Source organism: Pinus tabuliformis, chromosome J (genome assembly GCF_031772625.1).
Source record: "Pinus tabuliformis cultivar Carrire ecotype Pingquan chromosome J, CPIR1, whole genome shotgun sequence".
NCBI classification, from domain to species: Eukaryota; Viridiplantae; Streptophyta; class Pinopsida; order Pinales; family Pinaceae; genus Pinus; species Pinus tabuliformis.
In genome coordinates this window covers 1038003422-1038017362 of record NC_142295.1, presented here as the reverse complement: position 1 = coordinate 1038017362, position 13941 = coordinate 1038003422, and the positions used below count along the sequence as shown (strand labels likewise).

The 13941-nt window shown below is 33.3% G+C and overlaps 1 pseudogene; it reads right to left on the bottom strand.

Moving 5' to 3' along the window:
• Positions 1-10095: 10095 nt before the first annotated feature.
• On the bottom strand, positions 10096-10556 carry LOC149230426 (histone H2A pseudogene; annotated as a pseudogene).
• Positions 10557-13941: the final 3385 nt, after the last annotated feature.

Sequence of the window (13941 nt, the reverse complement as noted above, 5' to 3'; positions counted from 1 at the left end):
AAAATATTTGAAATGTTATCTTCATTTCTTTCTATCTGATAAACAACACAATGGGTCAAGGTTGCCTCTAGTTGAATGGTGGTATAACACTTCCTTCCATACTACAAAAAAAATGACCCCATTTATGGCACTTTATGGGTATCATCCACCATCCATCTCATCATATTTAAGAGAAAATTCTAAGGATCAAGCAGTGGAATATCACATTGAGCATCAACAACAAGGTATTCAACTCTTAAAGAATAACCTCACTCTAGTGTAGAATCCAATGAAACAATAGGCATATCAACATCGCAGTGAAAGAAGTTTTGATGTAGGTGACTAGGTATTTTTAAGGCTCCAACCATACAAACAAATTTCATTCAAGCAAGCTAAGAAGGATAATAAATTATCACCCAAGTAATATGATTCTTACAAAGTGTTGCAAAATATTGGTACTATGGCATACAAATTGGAGATGCTCGCATCTTCCCGGGTACACCCAATTTTCCATGTTTCATGCTTAAAGAAGGCTATTAATGAGAAGCTCCCAGTTCAAACATTATTGCCAAAACTTGTTGAAGAAGGAAAAGTCATATTGGGGCCTAAAGCAGTCATAGAAATGAGAACCTGAAAGTTGCAAATCGATCAACTTCAAAATATCTCAATAAGTGGAAGAACTTACTTTTTGAAGATTCCACATGGCATGATGAGAATTTTATATAGAAGCCTCCAAAAGTACTCAAGTGTTGAGGACAACATTTTTTTGAAGGAGAGGGGCATGTTAGGTCCCTATAATACTAGTGTATCTGTTGGTTTGAGGTAGCATCGGATGTGCTCTAGACAGGAAAATTGGTGGAGAGTCTAAAGAACATAAGATCTCCAATACCCAGAACACCAAGTTCTGAAGCAATATGTTGTATTTAAACAAGATTTCCCTTGATTACCTCCACACATGGAAGTGGATTTCTCCATATAATTGCTTCTAGGAAATGCACCAACATCTAAAGTTATATACTCGATGATTACCCCAAAACACATGGAACTGAAACTATTAGCTGAAAGAAATGTTGGACAACGGATACATCAAGCCAAGTGTGTCATAATAGGGTGCACTAGTCTTATTTGTGCAAAATAAAGATGGAACACTCAGACTGTGTATAGACTACAAGAATTTGAATAAAGCTACCATAAAAAAACAAATACCCATTACCTTGAATCAATGCCTTATTTGATCAATTGTGGGGAGCAACATTGTTCTAAAAAATCGATATAAGATCTAATTATCACCATGTGTGTATATGGTTATCCTTTGTGTTGGAAACCATCATACATAGTAATTATAAATCAAGATACACATAAAATAAGATTGTTAATTTCAATAGCAAAAGAAAAATCAAACAAGAACTTTGTGCCTGCACAAGTAACAAGTGATATTCACTTAGAATAAATTAATATTCACTTAGACTAAATTAAAACTATTTACCTTAATAAAAAAGACAATCTTGGCTTATAGTTTGATATCCACATCCTAATTAAACGTATATGATTCTCTCAAATTGAATGTATTGTGTATCTCATGATTATCTACTATTTACCAACCTAGATCCAACTTAACTCTAGATCTATCAACCGCCAAGAGGGATCAAATCTCTCAAGGTGAAAACCTCTTTTTTTGAGTGCAAAACTTGAAGAAAGCTTCGCACCTCGAGATATTTGATTCCTCTCGACGCTTGATATATCTAGAGTTAAGAATGATCTAGGTTAGTTTCATTATTAATAATTAATAATTATAATTATTATTTTTTTTAATTTAATTTATTTTTATTTTTATGTAATTTGACCGAGTCAAAATGTTTACATAACATAACATAGCTTGACAACATCTCTTCCATACCAGGTCGGAGAGCGCCTCTCTGAGCAATTATTTTATGTTAAATTTTAACTCTCAAATCAAATCCACACTCAAAGAAATATAACCTACAACTATAACTAGAAAACAATATTAATTAAATATAAGAGTAGAACAACCATATTTTGTGAGCTAATTCAAAACAAAATATAACTTTGCCTTGATGGGATTTCCCTAGGTGGTATGACTTAACAATGTAAAATGTTGTTAGATATTGGCTAGGGTCCAAGTATATTGAATGGTGTATTATTTCTAAAGTGTGAGTTAGAGAAGGGGTGGGTGGGGTACTATATACATCTTTGCTGATCAAACCTGTTTTTAATATTTGATAAGGTATTAATCATGTAATAGTCTTTTGGTGATGCATCCTAGTCCCAGGTTGAGCTTTTATCCTATCAATATGTTGTTATCATGGTGGGGTTATCACTAGAAAGAATAAATTAGTTACGTGATACAAAAATTATTTGAGCTCACCACCCTTATTAGCACACTTCTTGAGGGCACCCTTCTCTTCTACAAATGGTTTGGAAAGTTAGTTGACCATTTTGGCACTTCTTCCAAGGGCACACTTCATATGGAAGATATTTTATATTTGATGATTGGTTGAGGCAATTACATGGCACAATCTTCTAGGGCACACCCTCATAAGTGATCTCTCTTAATTATTGCATGGATATTTCAACTACACTTAGCATTATTTGACCTCTATTAGTGAGAACCCTCACATATTTGACTTAGCACATAAAACATTTTATTTGGAGGTGGTTATGGAGTTTTCATGTGGCATGTTAAGAGGACATATGTCAATTTCAATGCATCTTGCATGGACTAGAAGCTTGAGGGCCATACATCACTTTACATGAATGCTTCTTGGATAACACTATCTATGAGGACCTATAACATCATGTCTCGATTACTATGCCTATTTTTATTGGTGCACCCTCAGTTACATATTCATATTTTTGTTCCTCTGCCGAGAGGAGGGTGAGCTCTTTTGGAGAGTCTAATGTGTACATATATTGATTTATGTGAATTGCACGACGTCGGGTATAGTGGAACCCACAATTACATAGCTCCTAACGTGGAGGGCATGACAAAGGATAACATCACACCAACATTTAAGACTAGTGACATCACCCTAGACCCTGGGTATATTGAATGGAGCACATAGTAGAACTCATGGGATTTAATTCCCTGGGTGACCTAGCACATGGGGCCTATTTGGTGGGGTCAAACACGACATAACATGAATTTTTTTGCTTAAAATTCAAGAGGGAGGCTAATCTTGTCACAAGTTGTATGTTTCCATGTAACCCTGACAAGGTCATGCCTAGTGGCTTCTCCCGAGCTTTTATTCTTGAGAAGAGGTGGCTAGGGAGGGGCCCACACTTGCTTAACCTGCCTATGTCTATGTGTGAGTGTTCATTTGTTTATAAGGGTATGTCATATGAGTGAATCAATAGTGGATACATGTGACCCAGGATAAGAACATGTCAACAACTTCCACGTGGCCTATGATGTGGACAATCACGTAGGAACTGCATGGCAGGCCTGATGACGTGGTGCAATTTGATTTACCAAGACTTTAATCAACCACATTTTTTGATGGAGTCAAATTGGAGAAAAAAAATTATTGTTGCAAAGGTCTTGATGAGATGAAAAAAACAATGTTATCCAATTTAAACTATGATATGCTTGAAAAATATCGAAAAATTTAGACCCCATTTCCATAATGGGTCATTTGAGGTCAGGTCAACGTTGTAAAATGTTGTTAAATATTTCCTAGGGGTTAAGTGTATTGAATGATGTATTATTTCTAAAGTTTGAGTTAGAGAAGGGGGTTACTATAGACATCTTTGGTGATCAAGCCTCTTTTTATTATTTAATAAGGTATTAATCATGTAATAGTCCTTCAGTGATGCATCCTAGATTCAATCCTAGGTTGAGCTTTTATCCTATCAATATGTTGTTATCATGGTGGGTTTATCATTAGGGAAAATAACTTAGTTTCAAAATACAACAATTATTGGAGAACACCCCCCTTATTAGCACCCTTCTTTAGGGCACCCTTCTCTTCTGCAAATGGTTTGGGAAGTTAGTTGACCATTTTCGCACTTCTTCCAAGGGCACAATCCATATAGGATATTTCATATTTGATGCATGGTTGAGGTAATTACATGACACAATATTCTTGGGCACACCCCTCCTAAACACCCTCTCTTCATTATTGCATGGATATTTCAGCTACACTTAGCATTATTTGACCTCGATTGGCGAGCACACTCATGTCTTTGACTTAGCACATAAAATATTTTATCTGGAGGTTATTATGGAGTTTACATGTGGCATGTTAAGAGGACATATGTCTCCTTACAAAGAGGGTTTTTTAAACTTCTTGATTACTATAAGTTGTTCTCCATTCATCCTCTCACTATTGGGCAATGGTGGGGAACACTTCTTTGGGAGCGCACATTCAATTCCAACAATTCAAAATGAGTAGGGGCACACCTATTATTGGCAGTTACTACACATAAAGTTATCGATGTGATTCATCTTTCAACTGTGTTAAGATTGAGAATAATGTCGACTTGTTGTCATACCTTTTTATAAAGCAAGAATTTACATGATTGTTGTTGGAAATCATTCTTATCCTACTTTTCAAATTACAAATTCATATAGATGAAACCTAATCATTTCATTATTTTGATATTCTATGCATTTTTTTCTCTTTTCTCACATAATGCATTTCTCAAATAAATGCATCAAACACTTATTAGTCCAAGGATGATGCCCACAGTAAATTAAATTCTTCTTGACTCAAGGTTAAATCAATGTCTCAACAATAAACTCACACAAACACATCACAAAGTAAAGAAGAGAGAACTCTCAACCACTCAATCTACACCCTATGACCACCAAACATGATGTTTAATTTGCATTATCAACTTAAATTTATACTTGTACACTAAAGTTCAATCAACTATTAAGAAAGCATGTATCATGTGTTAAAATTTAACACCCTTACTCTTCCTTTCCTTATTTAACATCCTTACTCTTCCTTTCCTTTTAGTTCTAGATAGTATTAGCAAACTTCTAAAAAAAAGAAGGGGCTTTATGGAATATTAAAGGGATTAAGAATAACAACAATTTTATTATCTCACATATTTTAATTGTTGATGATATTCTAACTATTGATATTAATTTTATTAAAAACGCTGAAGCTATTAACTCTTTTTTGAGATTGTTATGTTTGGCACTAAGAACATTGCCAAGTGTATCACTTGTTTCCATTTAATCCCTCCCTCAAGGAGGCAAGCTATTAACCAATTTTAGCTTTAAAAGCTCACAACTTTGATGAAGGCTTCAAATAATATAGTTTTTCAGTTAAAGTAAATGATTATTTGTGAAGGAAATATATTTGGGTAAGGAACGAATCAAGAAAAAGATATCTTTAAGGTGTTATTAAGTACCCCAGAGATCTCCCTGGCTAAGAATGAGAGAGACGAGAGAGAATGGGTAAAATGAGAGAAATGTTGTAATGTTATATTATATTACGTAAACATTTTTTATTTTCCTTTTTTTTGAAAAGATAAATATATTTTATGCTCATCATGGGTTCTAGCTGAGTCTTCATTCTCATAAAAGTGTGTGCAGAAGGTTGATTTTTCAAAGGAGATTCAAGAGTTGACTACACAGAACTTCTAATTCATCATTTTGTCTTGCAAGCTTTGCTTCGAGGACTAGTTTTCCTCTTACACTTTTTTTGTCAAGGAGATTCAAGAGTTGACTACATAGAACTTCTAATTCACATTTTATCTAGCAAGTTTTGCTTCAAGGACTAGTTTTCCTCTTACACTTTTTTTTGCCAATCAAAAAAGACTCTTTCTATTAATAGTAAAAAAAGTGATTACAAACATAGAACTTGTATTTGGACTAAAAACAAATTATGTTGATCAGTATTTCCTCTTGCACTTAGACAGTGGACATCATATAATCTTTTGTCTTCAAATTGAGAACCAATAAATCAACTTTCATAGAATCAATCTTCAGTTCAATTGTGCAACAATATCCAAGTTGACAAAGTGATATTCCAGTTTTCGAATCGGGATGAATTTAGCAAGAGCTTTGCCTCCCACCACCAACAAAGGACCCTCTTGCTTCAATTCAGAAAGTTCGATTATTGTTCCACCTGCAATCGCCAGGATGAAAATGGGTTTTTCAGCCCAAGACTGTACCCAAGTAGGTAGGCATAAAGACTGCAAGACATGCCTAAATCCACAGCCAATGTTGTGCATGCTTGAAAATGATGAGTTACTGTGTCTGCATAGGGGAGGGGCCATCTTGAAATGACGCAGCCTGACGAACCACCTGTAGGGAGATTTAATGACATCAACTTGTTCATAATTCGTATGCCATGGACATCCATCATGCTTTCAAAAAGAAATTGAGTATTAGGGGGTTTACGCAGTGCATTATATTAGATGTCATTTTGGGATTCAACTGCATTAAGTAAGTCATTAACATATGACCATTTCCATGAGAGGTAGTTGTAACTGACTAATTTCTCATGATTTTTGAATAGTTCACTTAGCACTCATTGCATCGGGTGATGCTCACAGGGGTGAAGAAGTGGGATTGAAACTAGTGAAAAGAATCACATAGCGTCAATCATCACTTCCAGATGATTTTTGAATAGTTCACTTAGCACTCATTACATCGGGTGATGCTCACAGGGGTGAAGAAGTGGGATTGAAACTAGTGAAAAGAATCACATAGCATCAATCATCACTTCCGGGGCTTTCACCCGGTAACCAGGACTTCCCGGGAGGTCACCCATCCCAAATCGCCTCTGGCTCAAGCGCGCTTAACTGTGGAGTTTTCCCCACAATCAAGCCCACTTAGCTTGCTACCCCATTTGCAAAACCTTAGCAAGTATTGTGCCTCATGAACCATTCAAGTAGAGATCCCTTCACTCTTTTTGAATTTAAGTATTAGGGGGTTTACGCAGTGCATTATATTAGATGTCATTTTGGGATTCAACTGTGTTAAGTAAGTCATTAACGTATGACCATTTCCATGAGAGGTAGTCGTAACTGACTAATTTCTCATGATTTTTGAATAGTTCACTTAGCACTCATTGCATCGGGTGATGCTCACAGGGTGAAGAAGTGGGATTGAAACTAGTGAAAAGAATCACATAGCATCAATCATCACTTCCGGGGCTTTCACCTGGTAACCAGGCTTTCCCGGGAGGTCACCCATCCCAGATCGCCTCTGGCTCAAGCGCGCTTAAACGGTGGAATTACAATTTAATAAGGTGTGATTAGCGTTAGCGTAATGGTGAAGGTAATAATGCAATGCCATAATCAGGTGCAGTCTCCCTGCCACTTGTGGTGATTGATTCCCCATAATTAAGATTGGCACTAGAATGTTTTGCCTCTAAACTGGAGAAATTTTGTGGGTGTGGATCTTAGTATGCTTTATAGCCATATGATTGAGTTTGAGGTTATGGTAAATTAAACCAACCTTGGGTGCTATTGGTTTCTAATTGCTTAACTTTGAGCTGAGAAGTTTGATTAGCACACTTATTAACCTCACTATTTTGTTTCTTTAAAATATAGAAGAAAAGCTTTAAAGGATAATTCTTCAAGCAACATTTTAATTTTAATTTTTTATTTTTTTATTATTAAATTTGGTAAATGATTTTCTTTTAGCTAGGTGTTTTTGTGGAGATGTTGAATAACCAGAAGTGAGTCTCCAAAGATGGTTACATTAGATACTCAAAGGATTCTTGGGAGCAACATGCCATGCAATTCAACCTGATTTTTGATAATAGAGCCCAATCCCTAAGCATACCTTCTATTCAAATTTTCATCAGGGTTGGTCATTGAACTCAATCCCCAAGCATACCTTGTATTCAATTTTCCTTCAGGGTTGTACAAAAACTTTCCCCTTCCTACCACCCTTATGTTATCTAAACAATTGATTTGGTTAAATTACATTTAAAAAAAAAAAAAAAAAATTAATAATTAAAATAAAATTGTCATAAAATAGTACATATACCACTGGAAATTTTGGGTTGCAAATTTGACAACCCAAGTTTTTCCAATGGTATTATTCTCTATTGTAGTCCAATGGTATTCTTCTCTAATGTAGTCTATTTAAAGGTAATTTTTGCAACTAAAGCTTAAAAACTAAAAATCATAATTATGTGTATAGTATTGCACCTCCACCACAAACCTTGGGCAATTTTCATATCTAACAAAGAGAACCACTCAGTACATATATAACCCAAAGACTTGTAGCTGTGAGGATGCATGTCTTCCACGTAAAATTTGGGAAGCACAATATTTGCCCATTATTTTCCTTATGAGTCCATTGAGTCCTTTTTTGCTTAAATTTGAACTTCATGGTTTGGGATTTCTTTTTTTCTCCTGATTTTACCTTGTAGATATCCCATGATTTTTTATTCTACAAAACCTAGTTATATGACTGAATTGTGATTTTACTAAACACTTATGTATGTTGGGCTCCACTAATGGCTCGTATCTACAAAACCTAATTATGAATAAATTGTGGGTTTTGTAAGTGTTTTAAGAACATTGGGATGCTAATGACTCATATATTAAATTGCCCTTTCTTTTTATGATAAATTTGGGTTTTGTGGTAAAAATTATCCATTATTTTACTCGAGCCTTTTCCAACTTTCAATTCTAGTTCTTTTATGAGATAATTTGATTTTTTGGGATTTCTATTTTTCTCCAAATTTTACCATGTAGATATCTTATATTGTGGGGCTTCACTCAAAGCCTAAAATAATGATGACTACAAACTTAATACTCATAGATATTTTAATACTCATCCCTAAATTTATTACGAATAAGTTCACCTAAATTTCCAATAGATTTCTATGGTCTAGAAGGAAAAAGCTATCATCCCACTAAGTGGACATCCATTTACCAACCCAATATTATGGGGATTAGGCACTAAAGGACTCTTCCTTATTCATTCAAGCATTAGTCACAAAATCTATTTGACATTTGTTTTCTTCTTTAAGGCTCTAGCATAAGATCATAAAAATGTCTCCTCTTTCACTCCCTATTCAAGCATCACTATTCTAAAGAGTTATAATTACTATTATCCCCTCCTAAGAAGATAACTAAGTAATTTTAGTAGAAATGGGGAATCTACTATATTAAAGGTGACTCCTATAGTAGTGTAGATTATAAATTCCAAGCCAATGATGAATTTCTTTAGAGTTGGAACCAATGGGCATATATACAATGACAAATCCTTCAATGAAGTTACCAACTAATCCACCCACATTTAGGTTGAAGCAAGAAGTAGCATTGAAGTGGAGATTCCTAATCATCTCAAGATTTCATAAGACTTTTAAGAATCGACTAATTAGATAAAGCACCACATTAAGATGAGAGTTAAAAAATTATCAGTTTGGTCATAGTAGATTAATCATACACATTTTACAACAACAACAACAAAAACCCTTATTGGTCCTCCATGTAAAAGGCCAAGGATCAATTAACAGTAACAATATGCTCTTAAATACAATGAAAAGGAAACTATTAACATATAAAACAAACAACTTCAAGATTTTAACTATTAGGCGTAAGGAAAAACCATTCAATGCTAAATAACAATATACTCTTGATTACAATGAAAAAAAAACTATTAACATATAATAGATTACCAAAAACAAACAACTTCAAACTTCTAATTATTAGGCTTACAGAAAAACAATTCAACATTAATTTAAACGTTGTCAATTATATTAGTCCAAATATCTAAGCATGAATTAAACCATATAGACTTGAAATGAAAGATCAAAAACTTAAAAAATAACATTTAAACATAGATTAAACAATAAAAGCCGGAGTAAAAAATAAAGAAAGAAAAAGCACCAAAAAAAAACTTAAGAACCAGCATATTGAATACATAAAACCTACGGACAATAATGAATTAAATAATTCAAGCATGAAATAAAAGACTTGGAACAATAAAATAGTCATGTAACATATAACAACAAAATGAGTTATTGTAAACCTATAAATCCTCGAAAGTTCAGTAAACTTGGAACCCTAAACTCTGGGGCTTAATTTGCGATGCCTTTCGAAAGGGATTTATACATAAAACAACATTTGAACAGGGCACACTACGAACAGAATTGATTTAAGACCTATATATATCTATAGAGTATTCAGTAATAAGTTCCAAGTGGGCTTTATTAGAAAGCAAAATGCCCATAGAGGAAGAAAAAGTGATGTTATAGAAAACTTCACTTTCCCATTCTTCACTTTCTCGATGTACTTCTTGGAGAAGAGAGCGTAATTAATGCGTTGAATCACTCCACCGATGGTCACATTCCCGAAAAGTTTATCCAAATCCTCATCGAATCGGACGGCCAGCGAGGGATAATTCTGGTCTTCTTGAAACGACGGGCAGCTTTTCCGGCAAACTCCAACACTTCGGCGGTGACATATTCCAAGACAGCAGCAAGGTAGACGGCCGCCCCGGCTCCAACCCGCTTGGCATATCGCTCTTTCTTGAGATATCTGGCAATCCTCCCCACTGGAAAGGTCAATCCGGCCTTCACTGTTTTGGTTACTCGCTTCTTCCTTGAGCCTGCTCCATTCCCTGAAGTCTCCATTTTCTGAATACTGCTCCTCTACCACTGATTGTACTCGTAAATGGCGACCACGAATTGCTTCTGCGACAAAGCCAATGACACTATTGAAAATGGAAAAATATTTGTCACTGATAAGTCTGTAGTGTAAGAAGATATCAGCAATATAAAAGCAATTCTAACTTTTAGAATTTTGGTATTTGGAATAGATGTACTGTAGTCCACCACCCTTATTCTTACTAAAAACACTGAAATATTGAGTAAAATTTTGTAGCTAAAACACTTTAGCAATTAAAAATCACCAGATAACTTACCAGCTAAATATCTTTCTTTGGGTTTTATTATTAGTTTGAATAAACACCGAGAAGTGCTTTATACTTCCCCACAAAGTTTTCCTTTTATTCTATAGATATATAGATGCATGTCCCCCTCCCTAAGAATCTACAACTCTGTAACGCCCAAGCAAATGCATGATCCTACGAAAAGTGCATAGCGCAATGGAGTTCAAGAACTACTGAAGATCATGTGCGGAAACAAAAAATGTGATCAATTGCGGGTATAGTTGTGCATTACGTAGTGCATAGGAGAAAAAGCATACTCGCCAGCTTCTGGATCAACATATTAATCAAAGATCAAATATAAACCCTAAACAAATTTAGCATAGGAGAAAAAACATTGTCGCCGGGATCAAAATATTAATCAAAGATCAAATATTAACCCTAAACAAATAAAGAGTTTGTTCACTTCCCTCAGTTTGTTTGTTTGGCCTAGTATTGAGGTTCTTGCACTTTTCTTCTGCTCTTATTTACCAGTTTCCACTGCCAAATTCGAATTCAGAAATTAAAATTGCTTCCATTGCCAAACTCGAAGTCAGACAATTAAGACTAAGTGATTGAGAGATTAATGGTATGATTTATATATTTATACATTTAATTTTCAGGTTAAAGTGTTTATCTATAATCTTATTTTCACCTATTAGATTTCCCAAAATTTTAGTCAGATTTTTGCCAAAATCATACTGAAATTTTCACTATTTTGCAGGCAAAATTGTGGCCTCCTTCCACTATGTCATCTCTTTTACTCTAAAAAAAGTTTGCATCTAATAAAATTGATACCTTCCGAATTTGGTGGATCAAGAGTTAAAATGAATTTATGTTGGTTTTATTATTAATTATATTTATTACTTTTTATTTTTATTTTTAGTTTTATGTAATTTGAGGTAGTCAAATGTTTTATGAGGATTAGGCAATCTTGAAATGGTCATATACCATCTTACCCATTGAAGGGTAATTCCCACCCCTCACTCTATGAAAACTAGTCATTTTTACTCTAAAAGAATTTCGCATTTAAACTTTTGGTGGACCAAGAGTTAAAATGGATTTATGTTGGTTTTATTATTAATTATATTTATTAGTTTTTATTTTTATTTTTATTTTTATGTAATTTGACGTAGTCAAATGTTTTATGAGGATGGATATATGGTTAGCCAATCTTGAAAACTGGTCATCTACCATCTCACGTATTGATGGGTGATTCCAACCCGTCCCCATTGATTATATTTATTAATTTTTAATTTCCCCGCCCCTTTCTCCGTGAAAACTAGTCATTTTTAAGTTAAGAAAGATTCTTCGGCGAAAATCACATGGAATATCATTTGTCGACGCGTTTCCAACCAACCAGTGTGGTTCATAGTCATTTTTACTCTAAAAGAGGTTTGCACCTAAAAAATATTGATATCTCTCCGATTTTAGTGGATCAAGAGGTAAAATGGATTTATGTTGGTTTTATTATTAATTATATTTATTAATTTTTATTTTTTTTTAGTTTTATGTAATTTGAGGTAGTCAAATGTTTTATGAAGATGGATACATACTTAACCAATCCTGAAAACTTGTCATTTACCATTTCACCTATTGATAGGTGATTCGTGCCCCTCTCACCCTAGCCAATCCTGAAAACTAGTCATCTACCATCTCACCCATTAATGAGTGATTCCCGCCCCTCGCTTAATTGCCTCTCTCCTGCCTTGGTGTATTTTCCCCACCTCAACCCCACTCCCACCCCACCTTCATAAATCTTATAATCATTTCCAAAAAAAATCATCATTTCAAATTGGAGGTCTTCTTTAACTTTATTTCTTAGATTATATTTCTTATTTAATTTAAATTAAATTGATCCTCATCTTTAACCTCCCCTCTTTAATCAAACGTGATTAAATTTATTTAAAATTGGTTTACTAATATTATTAGTTTTCTCGTTTATTTCTAAACCATTTTTACTTCATTATTTAATTAATTTTTAATTTACTTTCTAATGTTTCAATATAACATTATTAGAATTGGACTTACCAGAATTTGGTCATTCCTTTAATTAATTCTTAATTTATTTAATTTATTTTTGTGACTTTGTTTAATTGCGGTGAAATAACGGTTTTAATCATTATTTATTTTTATCTGTTTTAACATTTATTACTAATTATTTTATTTTATACTTTTTAATTTTGGCCAAATTACGGTTTTAATCATTAGTTACTTTTTCTAATTTAATATTTATTTCTAATAAAATTTAATTTTACCAGATTTATTCCTCGCTAATCTTTAATCAAATGGGTACTTGACTTCTTTCTATAAATAGTCTCTTTAGCACTAGCTTATTCTTAAAGTTCTTTGTTCTGGGATCAGATACATTATATAGTTCACTTCAACTTCTTTTTATAAATAGCCTTTTTAGCACTAGTTTATTCTTAAAGCTCTTTGGTCTGGGATCAAAAACATTACATAGTTCACTTTGGGAAATCTCCAATGATAATTATTATTATTATTATTCATTATTTATTTACTAGACAATTAGCAAATTTTTATTATTTTTTAATTGAACCAATATATTGGGTAAGTGTATTGATAAGCCATGGTAGTGGCCCATGGTATTGTAACAAAGCCTCTTTACAAGTTAATAATATCTATGGTAAAATAAGGTGAATATCGATGGTTAAGAATCTTGTTATATGGCAAGTTTATTGTAAATATCGAGTTTTAATTTTAAAAATGATATAAAAATAAAATAAATAAAAATATTTATAAAACATTTTGATTTTGAAATGAGTTATTGGTTTTAGGCGTGTGGTATTGATAAGCCATGGTATTGGCCCATGGCATTGTAACAAAACTTATTTAGAAATTAATAATATCCATGGTAGAAGTTAATAATATCCATCCATCCAATATTCATGGTTAAGAATCTTGTTATCTTATAAGTATTAAATATTTATGTGCCTATTAATTTAATTTAAATATAGTTATGGAATCATTATTTTAATGTGTATGATAAAATGGATCTTAATTTATCACTACTATTTATATATATGTTATATATTTTAATGTGATATGTATACTATAATTTTCTTTTATCT